The 18,093-nt window shown below is 38.2% G+C and overlaps 1 long non-coding RNA gene across 1 annotated transcript in view; it reads left to right on the top strand.

Moving 5' to 3' along the window:
* The first annotated feature begins 6,856 nt into the window (after positions 1-6,856).
* LOC134736046 (uncharacterized) overlaps positions 6,857-18,093 on the top strand; it is a 310,045-nt gene continuing 298,808 nt past the window's right edge. The window contains exon 1 of the long non-coding RNA XR_010119747.1: positions 6,857-6,931. This is a non-coding gene — a long non-coding RNA (uncharacterized lncRNA). The remainder of the gene's footprint in view (positions 6,932-18,093) is intronic.

The following is an 18,093-nucleotide window of genomic DNA, read 5'->3' as shown; positions in this document are numbered from 1 at the left end:
TTAAGAGACAAGAGATCAAGCAAAAGAGATAGAAAATAGAAGTGGCTGTCTTTGCTCTGACCAGCATTGCAGTTTGTAATTCCAGATCCTCATGAAAATTGTCTATGTTTCCTAACCTAGGATCTGCGACATAATACCATGTTCTTCCAATGCATCCCACCACCACTTTTTTTTTTTTTTTGGTCTCAGCTAGCTTAATTAACTTCTTGCTTCCTGCTCCATACTCCCAGAAGAACTCTAAATAAGATAGCCACTTGATTTTCATCTTGGTTTATATGGATAAAAACAGAAGATAAAATGAACATTGGAACACTTGGATAGGTATTTTATACTGAAAATTTGCTTAGTGTTTACAAGGTTAGAATGATATAAGTAACTGAACTTTATGCATGACCATTTTGTAAAAACTATTAAAAACAAAATATATGTGCAGTTTACTTTTGTACCTTAATGTTATTGAGAATTATGTTGATTTTTCTACATTTCATGGGATCAGTGCATCTTCAGTCTAACTGTTGTAGGGTAGTACATTTTAGATATGTATGTGTGTATATATACACACATGTGTATGTGTCTGTAAATACACACTTACACAATCACTCATGCAATTTTCCCCATTTACATCATCCTTAGGGAAGATATTTAAAGGTCATGTTGCCTTTATGATTTTAGCATACTGTTGCTAGAGACTGCTGATCTTTAATTAAAAGGTCAGATCTCTCATCTTCCTCCAATGACTTATGATTATTTTCATTACCAATGAGCTGAATTTGTATTATTTAATAAAGCGGGAAAGAAATAATTATTTAATCTCTAGAGCTGTGGAAAGATTTATTAATTGTGAAGGCTAAATCCAACTGTAGATATTCTCTTTTGTTCTTATAGGTCCTCCATTAACTAGTGTTGTTAGAAATATCCAAGGAATATTTTGATCCGTACCTTTGCTCTCTACCCCTTGGTCCTCTTGAAAGCCATATTATCTTAAACGTCTTGGTCCCAAGAACTAAGGCTGAGGCCACATTTGGCTTTGGTGCCCAACTCATTCTCTAGGGGTAGCATTTCACTTCCCAGGCCCATCTCAAGAATCTAAATGCCTTCAAGCTCCTCCTAGCTAATGCTGGTGTTGTCTTTTCTAACCTCTCTCTTCTTCTCAGTTCCCAATATTTACCACTTGCACTCCATAGACCCGGGCAAAATTGTAGTGGCTGAAGTCTCATCCCATTAGAGCTCTGTTTTGTCTGCTGTGCTTCTGTGATACATCAAGACTCATGATAGTGTCCAAAACTGTAGATGATTGGACAGGTTCTCTATTCTGGTAAAATTGAAATTGAAGTTGGAATTGGAAATCCTGCCTCACTGCTATATAACAATTTAAACTATATAAGTAAATAATAATGAAAGCTGGGAGGTTTGGGGTATGAAAAGGGCCAAGGTGGGTTTATATGGAATTTCCCACTTCATATGATAGGAAACTATCTCCCCTTTTGAATCCTAGTGTGGACTCTGGGAGACAAAGATAGACATAGTAGTAAAGGAATAAGAATAGAGATGGAATGGCTGGAAATATTCTCTTGCTCTCCTCTGATACTCTAGTGAGGTCTTTGTTCTGTGTTATAATTTAATTTGCTCATTCATTAATTTATTTTTTCATTCACTAAATCATTACTGAGCATCTACCTTATACTTCTAGGCATAGTGCTAGATGCTTTGCTTATATTGATGTATTGATGACTAAAATACACACTTGTTCCTCAAGGAGTATGAAGCTAGGAAAGAAGAGAGAAAAAATAAAGAAACATTATGATATCATGTCATGTTATCCTTTCTTTTGATAGGAAAAACATAGAAGAGGAATATCAAATTTAGGCCTGGATATTCGGGAAAGGCTTCTGAACAAACTCTCTTCTAAGAGATGTTCTCAGATTGAGTAGGAGTGAGCCAGGTTGAGAGAGAGAGAGAGAGAGAGAGAGAGAGAGTGTGTGTGTGTGTCAGAAAGAAAGGTGTTTCAAGCAACAGGAAGACAATGTACAGAGGCCTTGAGCTCTTTTAGGGAACAGAAATTAATTTAGTATGGCTAAAGCTTAGACTACAAGGGTAGGCACAGGCAATAAAATAAGCTGAAAAGAAAATTAGGGCCCAGAATATGGAAGGATTTGTATGCCATGCTAATGGGTCTGAATATTATCCTGAAGATAATGGGGATCCTTTGAAGGACTTTAAAGTTAGAAAGTGACATGATCATTTTTATTTTAGAAAAGGCACTTTGGGTGCTGGGTATGGAAGAGATTTGGCTGGGGCAAGGGGAGAGGCTGGAAAATAAGATGGATTTTAATTGTCCAGTTGATTATTTTGAGATACGTCCCATCAATACCTAATTTATTGAGAGTTTTTAGCATGAAGGGTTGTTGAATTTTGTCAAAGGCCTTTTCTGCATCTATTGAGATAATCATGTGGTTTTTGTCTTTGGTTCTGTTTATATGCTGGATTACATTTATTGATTTGCGTATGTTGAACCAGCCTTGCATCCCAGGGATGAAGCCCACTTGATCATGGTGGATAAGCTTTTTGATGTGCTGCTGGATTCGGTTTGCCAGTATTTTATTGAGGATTTTTGCATCAATGTTCATCAAGGATATTGGTCTGAAATTCTCTTTTTTGGTTATGTCTCTGCCAGGTTTTGGTATCAGGACGATGCTGGCTTCGTAAAATGTGTTAGGGAGGATTCCCTCTTTTTCTATCGATTGGAATAGTTTCAGAAGGAATGGTACCAGTTCCTCCTTGTACCTCTGGTAGAATTCAGCTGTGAATCCATCAGGTCCTGGACTCTTTTTGGTTGGTAAGCTATTGATTATTGCCACAATTTCAGAACCTGTTATTGGTCTATTCAGAGATTCAACTTCTTCCTGGTTTAGTCTTGGGAGGGTGTATTTGTCGAGGAATTTATCCATTTCTTCTAGATTTTCTAGTTTATTTGCATAGAGGTGTTTGTAGTATTCTCTGATGGTAGATTGTATTTCTGTGGGATCGGTGGTGATATCCCCTTTTTCGTTTTTTATTGCATCTATTTGATTCTTCTCTCTTTTCTTCTTTATTAGTCTTGCTAGCGGTCCATCAATTTTGTTGATCTTTTCAAAAAACCAGCTCCTGGATTCATTAATTTTTTGAAGGGTTTTTTGTGTCTCTATTTCCTTCAGTTCTGCTCTGATTTTACTTATTTCTAGCCTTCTGCTAGCTTTTGAATGTGTTTGCTCTTGCTTTTCTAGTTCTTTTAATTGTGATGTTAGGGTGTCAATTTTGGATCTTTCCTGCTTTCTCTTGTGAGCATTTAGTGCTATAAATTTCCCTCTACACACTGCTTTGAACGTGTCCCAGAGATTCTGGTATGTTGTGTCTTTGTTCTCGTTGGTTTCAAAGAACATCTTTATTTCTGCCTTCATTTCATTATGTACCCAATAGTCATTCAGGAGCAGGTTGTTCAGTTTCCATGTAGTTGAGCGGTTTTGACTGAGTTTCTTAATCCTGAGTTCTAGTTTGATTGCACTGTGGTCTGAGAGACAGTTTGTTATAATCTCTGTTCTTTTACATTTGCTGAGAAGAGCTTTACTTCCAACTATGTGGTCAATTTTGGAATAGGTGTGGTGTGGTGCTGAAAAAAATGTATATTCTGTTGATTTGGGGTGGAGAGTTCTGTAGATGTCTATTAGGTCTACTTTATGTAGAGCTGAGTTCAATTCCTGGATATCCTTGTTAACTTTCTGTCTCGTTGATCTGTCTAATGCTGACAGTGGGGTGTTAAAATCTCCCATTATTATTGTGTGGGAGTTTAAGTCCCTTTGTAGGTCACTGAGGACTTGCTTTATGAATCTGGGTGCTCCTGTGTTGGGTGCATATATATTTATATGGATAGTTAGCTCTTCTAGACTGGATTAAGAAAATGTGGCACATATACACCATGGAATACTATGCATCCATAAAAAATGATGAGTTCGTGTCCTTTGTAGGGACATGGATGAAACTGGAAACCATCATTCTCAGTAAACTATCGCAAGGACAAAAAACCAAACACCGCATGTTCTCACTCATAGGTGGGAATTGAACAATGAGAACTCATGGACACAGGAAGGGGAACATCACGCTCCGGGGACTGTTGTGGGGTGGGGGGAGGGGGGAGGGACAGCATTAGGAGATACACCTAATGCTAAATGACGAGTTAATGGGTGCAGGAAATCAACATGGCACATGGATACGTATGTAACAAACCTGCACATTGTGCACATGTACCCTAAAACCCTAAAGTATAATTAAAAAAAAAAAAAAAAAAATTGTCCAGTTGATGGCAGTGGCAGTGAGGATGCAGATAAATGGACTGATTTATGATATATCAGAGCTAAGGTATAGATTTTGAAACCGTCTCCATCCAATATCTACAAAAATAAGTGGCACAGAGTAGATTTTCAATAAATATTTAATGAGTGAATGAGTCAAGGTATTCACTAAAGCTTGTGTAGGAATAAGTACATAGAGAGAAGGATACAGGACCTAGGACTGAGCCTAGGGCTTTACACATGTTTATAGATAGAAAAAGCTGATTAAAAAGCTGAGAAAGAAATGACAAAGAAATAGGATGAGAACTATGGAGAAGAACAAAGCAATTGGGATTGAGGAAGTAGAGGCAGCAAGTATAGCTTTCTCTTTCAAGATGTTTGATGGTTTGACTATATAAGAAATAAGACCCAAGGAATATAATGTCAGAAAGAAGGGTTATTTTTAATGAGTGAAGACATGAACATTTTCATATTCATATTCAAAAATCAAGAAGAAATAAGAGGCAAGGGAAGAAGGGATTATATGGCAGAAACATACTAGATAAAAAGGGGCCACGAGTACTGTGGTGGCAGAATAATGACCCCCCTCAAAGATGTCCACACCCTAGTCTCTGGAACCTGTGAATATGTTACTTTATCTGGTTCTATGGTCTGAATGTTTGTGTCCCCACCAAATTCATATGCTGAAATTCTGTCTACCAAGGTGATGGTATTAAGAGGTAGGAGCTTCTGGGAGGTGGTTGAATCATGAGACCAGAGCCTTCATTAATAGCATTAGTGCCCTTAAAATACAGGCCCAAGGGAAGCTCATTGACCCTTTTCGCCATGTGAGGACACAGCAAGAAGGCACCACCTGTGGACAAAAATCAGGCCCTCAACAGACACCAAGTTTATTGGTACCTCCATCTTGAACTATCTAGCCTCCATACCTGTGACAAATCAATTTCTGTTGTTTATAAGCTATCCAGTTTATACTATTTTGTTATAGCAGCTCAAATGGAGTAAGAAACCTGGAAGAAAAGATTTTGCAGATGTGATTAAATTAAGGACCGTGAGATAAGATTATCCTGGACTACCTGGGTGACCCCAGTATGTTCACAAGGAGACTTAAAAGACTGAGAGGAGAAGATGTGACGAGAAAAGTAGTGTCAAAGTCAGAGAGATATTTGAAGATGCTATTTCACTGGCTTTGAAAATGGAGGAAGGGGGCCATGAGCCAAGGCATGCATATAGCTTCTAGGAACTGGAAAAGACAAGGAAACAGATTTTTCCCTGAAGCCTTTAGAATGGAATACAGCCCTGCTGACACCTTGATTTCAAACCAGTGAGACCTGTGTTGGACTTCTGATCCTCAGAACAATAAGATAATAATTTAGTACTGCTTAAGCCACTAAGTTGTAGTAAATAGTTGCAGTAGTAATAGGAAATAAATACAGGCACCAATGGAGTTGTGTGCCTTGAAAAGGAGGACTGTATCTTCTTGTGAATCTAAAGGAAACATAGAAAGTGAATAGTGCAACAGGGAAATTTAAATGTGCAGTGAGAGTTTGTGTGTGTTCAGATTCAGACAGGCTCTTTGGGAAATATAGGACGGTGTACCTATAGACTCAATAACCTCAGCCCACTGAATACATCAGAACTAGTTAACACAGACCCAAATGTCAAAAGCCCATCATTGGTTGTGATTATTTTAGTGTAGCCAGACTCTACTTTAACTAAACATATTATACAATGATTGAAACATCCCAAATAGGCATTCATACTGCTCAGAAGGATTTTTTAACATGTCAATTTCCTGCTATATTTTAAACTCCACAAGGGCAGGGTATACATATGTCTTTTTCACTGTTAATTTCCCATGCCTAGAACAGTGCCTAGCATATCACAGACACCCAATGAGTATTTGCTAAATAAACAAGTAAAAAGAATTGCTCCACCATAAGGAGTCTCCTAAGAATTAAGGAACATTTAAAACGTATTATTTACAAACAGTTTTCATGAAGACAGATTTTGTGTAAAGAAAGACATACCTGCAATTGGATTTATCATTCATTCAACATATCTAGCATTTTTTGGCTTTCACACTCTGTTCTAGGGAAGGAGACATAGTAGTCAACAAAACCAAGCCCCTTCTTTCATGCAGTGGTGTAATATTTTTAGGGGAGACAGATAAGAAAAATGTACACTATGAATTCACAAGCAGTTTTGTACTTCTTTCAATGAAATGGCATAGTTTATCCCGTATTAACAGGATTTGAGCTTTGAGTGATATTCCTAGTAAATGAGTTTGTAGTGAGCCATCCATGTTCTTATCTGGTCCCTGTGATATGGTTTGGCTCTGTATCCCCACCAAAATCTCATCTTCTAGCTCCCGTAATTCCCACATGTTGTGAGAGGGACCATGTGGGAGATGATTGAATCATGTGGGTGGGTCTTTCTCATGCTGTTCTCGTAATAGTGAATGGGTCTCACGAGATCTGATGGTTTTAAAAATGGGAGTTTCCCTGCACGAGCTCTTTTGTTGCCTGCTGCCATCCACTTAAGAAGTGAGTTGCTCCTCCTGGTCTTCCACCATGATTGTGAGGCCTTCTCAGCTATGCGGAAGTGTAAGTCTAATAAACTTCTTTCTTTTGTAAATTGCCCAGTCTCAGGTATGTCTTTATCAGCAGTGTGAAAAGGGACTAATACAGTAACTTGGTACCAGTAGAGGGACTAATACACCCTCTTTCTATTAGATTCTGCCTGGGGGTAGTTTGTTGATAGAATAAAGGGGGAAAACCAGCATTTGTTTAATGAATTCTATGTTCCAAGCACTGTACTGGGCCTGCCTGCCTTCCTTCCTTCCTTCCTTCCTTCCTTCCTTCCTTCCTTTTTCCCACTTCCCTTCCCTTTTCTTCCCTTCCCTTGCTCATCATCTATCTACCTAAAATGTATGCACCATTTACAATTTAATGATAGTTACATGCATTATTTTCTATCATTATCCCCATTTTACACATGAAGAAACAAGCTCAGAGATGCATAGGAACTGCTCAAGACCACACAGCTAGTAAATGGTGGAGACAGGAATTGAGAGCTTGCTTAGCTCCAGACCTCATTACACAAAAACTGTTATGCCACTGTGTCTGGCTCAGTTGACATTGAATATATGACCAAAACGTCTTTTTCTCTACATTTTAATAAGCTATGGTAAAAGACTCCTGAGCTGTCAATTTGAATTGGAATTGCTAGCAAGCCACTATCTATCATAATACTGCTATGGACAAAGGCCTAGGCTCCCTAAGCCCAATGTTTTGAGGAAGTTACTGATGTCGGAAACAGGAAGCACTGGGCTGTTGAAGCACAGTCTGCCAATGTGCTAACTAGTGTGTGAATCTGGAGGCTGTTTTACCAGGTTCCCTGAGAGTGCTATACCTTTCTGTGGACTCCCTTCCTCTGCCACAAACTTTACCTTTGCTTTTACTCACTGGCTTTCTGCATTTCACAATCTCATTAATTGTCTGGCCCAGGTCCCTGATGCAGTGCTGTGATTGGAGAAGCACTACAAGCTGTACCTGGTTATGAAGATGGGCTGGGACTAGAGTGTGGGAGACAATAAACTGCTTTTAATTAGCTGCAGCTGATTTCCTGTAACTGGGATGCAGTTCTGGAGTGCTGCAGCTCAGATTATTTGAATAACAGGCAGCATTGACTGAGAGCTCCCATCCCCTGATGGGAGTCTGTCTAGTTTGAGCTAAAGAAGCTGATGTGATTAAGTGTGGGGTTTTTGATTAGGTGGACTTTGACAAGGCTTATTTGATTGTGTCAGGCTGGGGTTTCTTGAGGAATTGCCTGTGTCTCAAAATTGAACCACAACTTGACATGTCTGGGAACTTGGGATTTCCAGGCTGTGAGGCTGAAGGAATTAATTTTAATTGGCTAAAAGTAAAGACTGAGGAATTCAGAATATCACACAAGCCCCTATTATCTCATTCAACCATTTGTTTTCCTATCATGGACCCTGATTTAAATGACATCCACAGACTCTGGAGATCATTTTATAATCTTTGCACTGGGCCTGAGAGTTACAAATGTACCCTGCCAGACATATTTCTCGGCCTCACACTGCAGGACTTATACCTGGGCCATGTTTCACTCAAGCAACCATAATAGAGCCTCTAGGCAGGTCATCTGCAACAAGGCAATGGAGGGAGTAGGTGAGGTTAGGAGTAGACATGATGTATACCTCATGTGTAACTAATTATTTATTTTACTGTAACATTATGTGCTTTCTGGATAGAGGAGAGCTATGGGACCTGCCCTAAAGATGGAGATCAGTTGTTCCTTAATCACCGTAAGGCTGTATCTTATTGGCAGCTCAAAAGAATTCCTGGGCCACATTCTCTATAAAACTAAGGAGAGAGTCTTAACATTGTGAGAGTTGTAGCTTATGTATGTACTTACTTCTTGTGTTTGGGGATTGCTGACCATTTAGCTTTATATAAGAATGTGGTGAATGTTACATCAAAACATATATCAAAACATGACATTGAATACCTTGAATATATACAATTTATATTTGTCAATAAAAATTTACTATACTCCAATAAAGCTGGGGAAAAATTTTGCCTGAACAATTCAGCTTGGACAATCCAGCTCAGTGGATTTTCCAGCAGGCCTCTGGCAGGGCCCTTGGAATAGTTTGTAAAAGAGTGGTGCTCTCCGAGTTAAGAGAAATTGATCTCATATTGTAGGCACCTCTGTGTTGAGCAATGAGTTATTAATGCCTACTTCAAAGCTCCTAAACAGACTCAGCTTTCCATAGAGCTGACTCCACAATAGTTTCCATCACCAGTAGTGTCTTGCTAATGACATAGAATCTTGAACATGACTTTTAAAAAGAGCATGAATATCTATTGAATGAGAACTGTTACTGAAGGGGGACCGATGTGATATCCAAGCTTAATTCCCTGGGTGATTTTGCAGCAACTGTGTGCCAGATCTATGTGCTTGCCTCTCCTCTGCTACAAGTTTATAAAAGGCAAACATTTTAAGTAACACAAAAGCTGCAATGACCCATCCAGCCTAGGATTCTACCAGTAACAGTGTCAGCAAAGGATAGATTCTGAGGACACATGGCTACTTGTGTGATGTCCTCTTAGTGCCTCCTGAAAGTTGGGAGAAACAGACAAGCAGACACACACACTATTCCATGCTTCCCTTGCCAAAGCATCTTCCTTATAAATTAAAATTAAGAAAGATTAATTAGTTTGCTGCTGTAGAGCATGTGGAAGATGGCTGTTCCCATGATGCATGTAGAGAGAGTGCTATAGGCCTATGATTCATTGCTCTGTCAGCAATGTGAGATACACTGTATGAAAATGCCATATAAATGCAAATACAAATACAAACATCACATTTCCCTGTTGGCTAGTGATAAGGTGCTCATCCAGATGAGACATTAAGATTTAAATGCAGAAAAGTAATAGCTGGGAAGTGAAAAAACGCCACAATTACTCCTCAAACAAAGTTTCCTTTTTAAGAAAGCCATTAAAGTGCTTGCTGTACCCCTTCCCCCTCCAATGACAGTTATTCACACAGCCTAAATGGGTAGGCTATAGTAAAAAATGATGCATTTGTGATTAATTCAATTAGGAAGAGGACAAATTTTGATGTCCAAGGGAAGGTGTCTTCCCTAGAGTTGAGTAGCTCATGACCAAGTTGTCTCTGATATGGACTTTAGTTATTGATTTAATAATGATTTTGGATCCTGTCTTTATATAATCCCTTACATTCCTCAAGTGCTTTAGATGGAAGGGAAAAAGCAACAGAGTAGCCCTGTGAAGGCTTAGCCAACTGCCTGGCACTTCCTTCCTAAGAAGAGGAGTGTGCAGAGAGCCATTTTCTCAGTTGTGCTTCCTGATTGTGTTTCAGCCTGAAGGCTTACTATTGATATAAGAAATCCCTTAAAATGAATGTGAAAAGAGAATGAATAATGGAACCATTGAATTTTAAAGCTGAAATGGGCCTCAGAAGATTTTCACATTGTTCCAGAACTGAAAATTTAGCCAGACTATGAGCAGTGAAGCTTTTCAATCCAATCAGTATTCTTGTATAAGAACATAAAAATTCTCACTTGGGTTTCAACCAGTCTAAAATTACAAAAACTGGGACCCAAAACCAAAGGATATTTTGCAGGTAGACCTGTTTGTCCTTCCTGACATCATCCTCAAGGCTTAGGGACCTCCTAAACAACCTGTTTCCCTTTATAACCCATCTGAGAGCTGACACTCTGAATTATTGAAACTCTTCTTGAACCAGTTTGCATTATCCACCTGCCTCCTAGATTGGAAAACTGTCTACTCTAACTCCAGTTTATTGGTCCCTAGGCTATCTTCCTCAAGTTTCAAGTTTGGAATGTGGTAAGGAAGCTCAGATTTAAACTTCTGGGAATATTTGTGTCTTTTCCTTCTGACTAATGAGCAGGAATGAATAGCAGTAATGTCCATTCAGGCTACCTCAGGGTGTCACTTCTCTCTGCTTAACACTTAGGATAAATGGCTTCTCATTGTCTATTGTATCTAAGTAGTATGGGCCAACTTGACATAGGGGATCTGCCATTAATCATTGATCATCTATATCAGAAGTAAGCACACTATGTATGGCACATGATCTGATTGCCTTATTTGGTAAATACAGTTATATTGAACACAGTGTGCTCATTTGTTCATATTTATCATCTATAGCTGCTTTCACACTATAAGAGCATAATTGAGTGGTTGCAATGGAGACTGTGGCTCACAGAGCCAAAAATATTTACTATCTGGTCTTTTACAGAAAAAGGTTGATGACATCTGTTCTATAACACTGGTTTTTTGAGATATATAATGCAACCGCAGAAGAAGCATTTTCAGAATACAGATTGCTAGGCCCTGTCTTGGTCCTATTAAATAAGAGCACTTGGGGGTGGTCCTTGGGCTTAGTGTTATGAAAAAAAAAGTACAGAAGGGATGATACTAATATACCTTCATTAGGAAGCACTGTTCTCTAGGGACATTTTGACTTAGAACAATAGCTTATGGGTACAATTTGAGTCACATTAAAAATAGCAACACATTTAACTAATTCTTCCCTAATTGCTGACCTAGGATCTACATATCCCCTCCAAAGTCACATCTAAGTTATTGTTGGGAGTTCTCAGGGGTTTTTAATGTTTATTCTTGAATTAGTTTGCCATTGCTAATTACTACTTGCCACCCATTATCAATAAATATGCAGTATGTATCCTCGTGCCCATCAAGTACCATCTCTTCCACTGGACATCTAGCAAGTATGGCCTTATCTGCCAGGCACCACTGTCTTCTGCAAAAACTGATAAACCAGAGCCCTCAAAATGTCAAATCTACCCTGCTTTTCATTGGCAAGTAGGAACAGATTCTTCCTGTCTCCTTTGTATTCCCCTGTATTAGAGGTATATCCACATATTGAAGCTTATGCCCAGGATCTTACAGTGATCTTAGCAAAACATTTTAATTTTTACATGTTCTCTGTAAGCCTCGAATGTGAATTCAATATGGACTGGGGAAAGACACAAATCCTTTGTACTTAGATTCATCCATTCTTTGTTTTCAATTTAAGTTTGTTGTGTCTGGTTACTCCTTAGCTTAGAACAAATTATCTCCTAGACGGTTTCTCAGACCCTCAAGTAAGTAGGTCTACTCCACCAGTTCCCCAGGCATGACAAAGTGAACGTCAGAATCCCATTTTAGGTTCATACTATAAAACTATTTGCTCCCCTGGCCTCTAGCTCTTACCTCACAACCCTCGGAAGACTTCTTGGCAAACATTTCAAATTTATAATCAGCACTAATTGAAAGACATAGAATGTTTAAGTGTATATTTCTTCCCATCAGAATGTGGGTCACAAAGTCCTGAGGGAAAGAATTACTTCAGTAGATACTCTCTTTTCTTTAAATGGACAAATACAACAAAATAAACTATATGTTGAGAGATACTGCTAAAGTTGAGAGTGTCTACAGAGGGCTAATAAGGACAATTAACAGTTTTTTTAAAAAAACATTTTAATTGAGGGAATGTGGATATTTAACCTCAGGAAAAGGAGACAAAAGGAAGATATAATAGATGTCTTCAAAAATTTAAAAGGATGCTGATAGAAAGATGTAACTTACTTTTATATCTGAGTTGGACAGAACTAGAACCAATGAATGAAAACCAGAATGAAATAGAGTTCAATTTAATCTAAAAAAATGACTGTATGACATTACAACAGATGATTGTAAGAATCAGTAAGTTCGCCTTTACTGTATGTATCCTAGATAAAAACCAGGATGGCCAACTTTCCAGGATATAGTACATGGGATTCCTGTATTAGATGAAAGGTTTACCATTTTCAGTAGGTTTCAAACTGAGCTTTGAGAGGCCCTAAGGTGTTCCACACAAAAGCATCAGAAGCAGCTAGCTAGATAAGGAGTGGGGAAGGTAGGTCAAAAAGATAAAAGTAAGTTTACAATAAATCTGAGAAGACAAAATAATACTGTAATGTCATTCTTGACCACCATCGCATCTTTAGTCCTTAGGACACCACCTGGCACATACTAGGTACTTGATAATTAGTGAACAATTGAGCAAAGGAATGAATGAGGGGAAATATATCATTACCAATAACAATAACAGCAAAGTAATAGAATACAAGAAAGATAAAGGAATGCAAGCATTGTGTGTGTGTGTGTGTGTGTGTGTGTGTGTGTGTGGTGTGAGGGTGGGGTTATAGGGGGCAGGGGTGGAAGAGCAGTGAATCTATCACTGAAGATTCCTGGGGTAGGGAAAAGTGACTTTTGAGGTGAGTTTGAGTTTTGAAGGGGGTGAAAAATATAGGATGGCAGAAGGTGAGGTAAGAGAAGGCAGAATAATAATCTAAGTTTCCTAAGAGCAGGTACGTCATCTGTTTTGTTTACACCCACATGTTCAGTACACGGCACAGTTTATTGCACGCAGTAGTGCAACATAATTTGTTAAATCAACACACGTATGCATATGTGGTAAAGGAAATGAATAATGTACAGAGCATAATAGGTTGATCTTATAATTTCAACGTCGGAAGGTACAAATAGTTCAAACTTATTTTCTTCAAACTTACATCTTCAAATAATATTCTAGAATTTCCTTCTTCTGGATAAACATCTCTATTGTCTCCAGCCATTCTTTATGTCATATTTTGTTTATGCCACTTGCTAGCTGTGTGTCCTTGGTTAGGTTCCAAAACACTCCAAGTTTTTGTTTTCTTACCCGTGAAATATAGATTATAAAAATGATACCTTATACAGCTGTTATGAGGATTCAATGAGATAATCTATGTAAAGTGTTGGCATGTGATAAATGATCTTTTCTCTCTTAAAAGTCCAACATAGTACAGTAGAATCATCAAGACATTGGTCCAAATTTTGGCACCACCTCTTATTTACTGTTTGAACTTAGACATGTTACTTAATATCTCCGAGCCTCAGAGAGTAGTCATGCTCTTTTTGTGAGTACTAAATGAGCTAATACATGTAAAGCATAAGCATATTACATGATAAGTGCTTAATAAGTAGTAATTATTACCATTATGATTATCTGGCAAGATCTCAATTGCTTCTGTCCTGATCCCCCTCTTCTGAACATGTTCTCTGTAAGCCTCAAATGTGAATTCAATATGGACTGGGGAAAAGACACAGTTGGTGCACATCCTTATAAAGGAGTGGTGGCCAGAAGTCAATACAATACCTCAAGTATAGTTTGACCAGAGGATAATGAACCAGCTTTATTATCTTCCTTAAATACCATACATTTAATACTGTATTTTAGATTGCATTAGCTTTTTTTGGTAGCCCATGATCAATGCTGAATCATATTGAGCTTAATGGGAGGAGTGTCATACAGGGTGATAAGTCATACCTTCTTTTGTTTTTGTGCATTGGTTTATTATTTATTTATTTATTTAGAGTCAGAGTCTCACTCTGTCACCCAGGCTGGAGTGCAGTGGCACAGTGGCTCAATCTCGGCTCACTACAACCTCCACCTCCCAGGTTCAAGCAATTCCCCTGCCTCAGCCTCCTGAGTAGCTGGGATTACAGGCACCCGCCACCATGCCCGGCTAATTTTTTAGTAGAGACGGGGTTTCACCGTATTAGCCAGGATGGTCTCAATCTCCTGACCTCGTGATCTGCTTGCTTTGGTCTCCCAAAGTGCTCGTGTGAGCCACTGCGCCCGGCCACGTGGTTTCTTAGATATACATTCAAGATTTCTTTGGGAGATGGGTCTCCTCTATTTACTTCCTAGCTATGGACAAGCCAGTTAACTCTAGAAAATTCAGCTTCCTAGTTGTAGAATAGGCGCAGTAAGTTACCAACAGCAAGTTGTCTAGAGGGTTGATACATTTAAAGAGTCCTTAGAGATTTCCTATAGGATGTGAGGTAAGTCTCCTACATGAAATAGTAATGTTTCTTCCGGAATAGTTAGTTGTGTTTCATTGCTTTCTCTAAATATACATTGGAACAATTCTGATGCTTCCAAAGAACATTATTTATTCAACATGCTACTAGGCTTGCCCTGGCTGGTTGTACTGATAACACTTGATCTTGCACCCTGAAAAATGCATTAGTAAGAGGTCAATGAAACTCATGACAATGGCAATAAAAAGTTGAGCTTTCAATTGAAAATATTTTAATAAAATAGTGGACAATAGGAAATTATTTCCATCCTCATGTGTGCCTGTATAAGTAGTGAACTATGAACAATAATAAACATATCATAGAGTTTAACAACATGGACTCTGAAGTCAGACCACTTGGATTTAAATTCCAGCTCTACCATATATTAGCTGTGTCACCTTAGGTGGATTACTTCTTTGTGCTTCAGTTTACTTATCCATAAAATTGGTATAAAAACAGTACCTACCTCACAGAGTTATTATGAGGATTAAATGAGTTTAATCACTTAGAATGATGCCTGGCTAGCAGTAAGTGCTATGTGTTAGCTATAATTCTTATTCTAGTATTACTATAATTCTAGCTATAATTCCAATACTACTCTCCTGTTGTGTTTTACAGATACATTGATGAATATGAGGTCCCTAATTCACATTCCAACCCATTAAGAAAACCTGCTGGCTCTATCTTTAAAATATATCCAGAATTTAACTACTTCTGTTTAGTTCCACTTCTACTATACTGGTGCAAATGACTATTGTCCCTTTTCTTGATTATTGAAATAGCCTTCAAATAACTCCTACATTCACCTTTTCTCCTACTCTAACTGTTCTCGAAACAACAACCAGAGAGTCTCCTTGTCAAACCTCGGCTGGATCATGACTTTCCAATGTTGAACACACCCTAATGACTTTCATTTCAGAGTAAACCCTGAAGTCCTTACATGGCCTAAAATGATCTTCATGATCAAGCCCCCATAACCTCTTTTACCTCCCCTCCTTAGTGTCTCTCTTAATCTTTCCACTCCAGTTATATTGGTATTCTTGCTTTTTTGCAAATACATCAGGCACACTTGTCAGGGCCTTTGCATATGCTGTTTTCTCAGCCTAGAAACTCTTCCTCCTGATATCCACATGGTTCACTCTCTCGTCTCCTTCAGGTCTTTGCTCAAATCTCATTTTTACAGTGAAGCCTTTCCTGACCTTATTTTTAAAACTGCACCCCCTCCAAATCAGCATCCCACTCTCCTGCCCCTGTGAATTTTTTCTATGTAGCATTGAATATCATCAACTACAACAAGTGATTTAATTTATTTGAATATAGCTGTCTCCATCCTTCCTCATTAGAATATAAGTTCTTTGAGGTCAGGTACTTTGTTTTGTCCAGTGATATAGTAGATCAGAGCTTGGCCATGTAGGTACTCAGTAAATGCTTATTGAATGAATGGTGTTTAAGCTATTTTCTGGATGTTGCCTGAAAGCATGTCATAGTACTTAGAACTATTAGATACTGAACATCTTAGACCTCAATATTTTCAGTAATGATACTTACTTTTTTCTATTTTCAGAAGAAAAAGTTTTATCAGTCATAGTTAATGGAAGATGATCTGAATATCTCATCAAAATGTAGAGTGTGAATTAAAGGAAGAGTAGCTTGGATGCCCTAGTGGCAGTATATCATAGAGGAGTTAGAAATCCTAAAATAATAGAATTCTTAAATTGAAAAAAGCCTGGAATATTTTAGAGAACACATTTAGTTATTTAAGACATGGGCAAATTAAGATGCAAAAGTTCCCATGTTTTGTTAGCAGCACATTGAACTTCAGATTCTTATGTAGACATCAAGTTCCATGCCATTTTTACTGTATGTGATCTTTATCTAAGTAGGGGCCAGTGTACCATCTGGTTAAGTACATTCAACATATAGAAATAAAACAACTTGAGACCAGCTTGAAAAGTAAGTGTAGTGAAGGCAAAATAACTTTATAAAATCTGGATCCTTAAAGGAGAGGAAGAATTCTGGTCAGAATGGGTATGGGTTAATATGGAATGCTTCTTTAAAAAGATGCATTTTGATGGATTTTTGAAGGAGGTAAAAGGTTTGAACTAAAAGAGGAAATAGTTTATATTTTGGATAAGGAAAAGAAATAGACTTCTCAAGATCTTAGAGCAGGAATTAATAAGTTATATTTTATGGGTTTTTTTCCCCGTAGTAGTCAAGGTTACTGCAAAAATAACCTTGGCTACAGCAAAATGACCAGTTCTTTGCAAAATGAGGCTTATTTTACTAAAAACAAGTTATTCTCCTTAGACTCACCAGGCTCATAGTTGAATGCCAAATAATCAATGCAAGATTTGCTATTTGTTAAGCAATCTTCAAATGGTTATGTGAATGCAAGGTTAGTGGTTTGCAGGTACTGAGAGAGGTCAGGAATTGGCTGGGTTGTTTTGTATTTGTGGTGGTATAGTCTGTGCAAGTAGATACTAAAAGGGGAAAGGGCTTAGGATATTGGGAAGTGAGGGCTAATTTCTGGAAGAAACAGAAAAAGAAGCAATAAAGACATTTGAGCATCATTCTCTACCTCATTCACATTTTGCTTTCTACCTGGTCATGATAGAGATGCAATTAATATTTTTGTCTTTAAATCCATATGCCAGACAACTTGCTACTTATTAGATGTGTGACATTGAGTGAGGTGCTTAACATCTCTGAGCCTGTGTCCTTACCTCTAAAACAGGTGATAACTCTAGCCACCTCTTAAATTGACTGTGGTGACTAAATTAGATGGTGCATGTAAAGCATCTAATATACTGCCAGGTACATAGTAGTCAGTCGGCCATGTGTATCCTTTGGTTTATATTACAAGGCTTCATATTTGTATTATACTTTGCAAAATGTAATGCACAATAATATAAATTCTTATGTGCTCCTTGCATATACCTGGTGAGGTAAATGCCATTTTTGTGATGACTGTTATTGTCAACAATTTTATTTTTAAAAAGGGCTATGTGCTTGTAATTATAACTACTTAAAAGCAATTTCTGCCTGGCCACACTGGCTAATGCCTGTAGTCCCAACGCTTTGGGAAGCTGAGGTGGGTGGATCATTTGAGGCCAGGAGTTTGAGACCAGAGACCAGACTGGCCAACATGGTGAAACCCTATCCCTACTAAAAATACAAAAATTAGCTGTGTGTGGTGGCATGCACCTGTAATACCAGCTACTCTGGAGGCTGAGGCAGAATAATTGCTTGAACCCTGGAGGTGGAGGTTGCAGTGAGCTGAGATCATGCCACTGCACTCC

Source organism: Symphalangus syndactylus, chromosome X (genome assembly GCF_028878055.3).
Source record: "Symphalangus syndactylus isolate Jambi chromosome X, NHGRI_mSymSyn1-v2.1_pri, whole genome shotgun sequence".
Classification (NCBI taxonomy): Eukaryota; Metazoa; Chordata; class Mammalia; order Primates; family Hylobatidae; genus Symphalangus; species Symphalangus syndactylus.
Note: the sequence above shows the minus strand (reverse complement) of the source record. Positions and strands in the feature narration are given on the sequence as shown.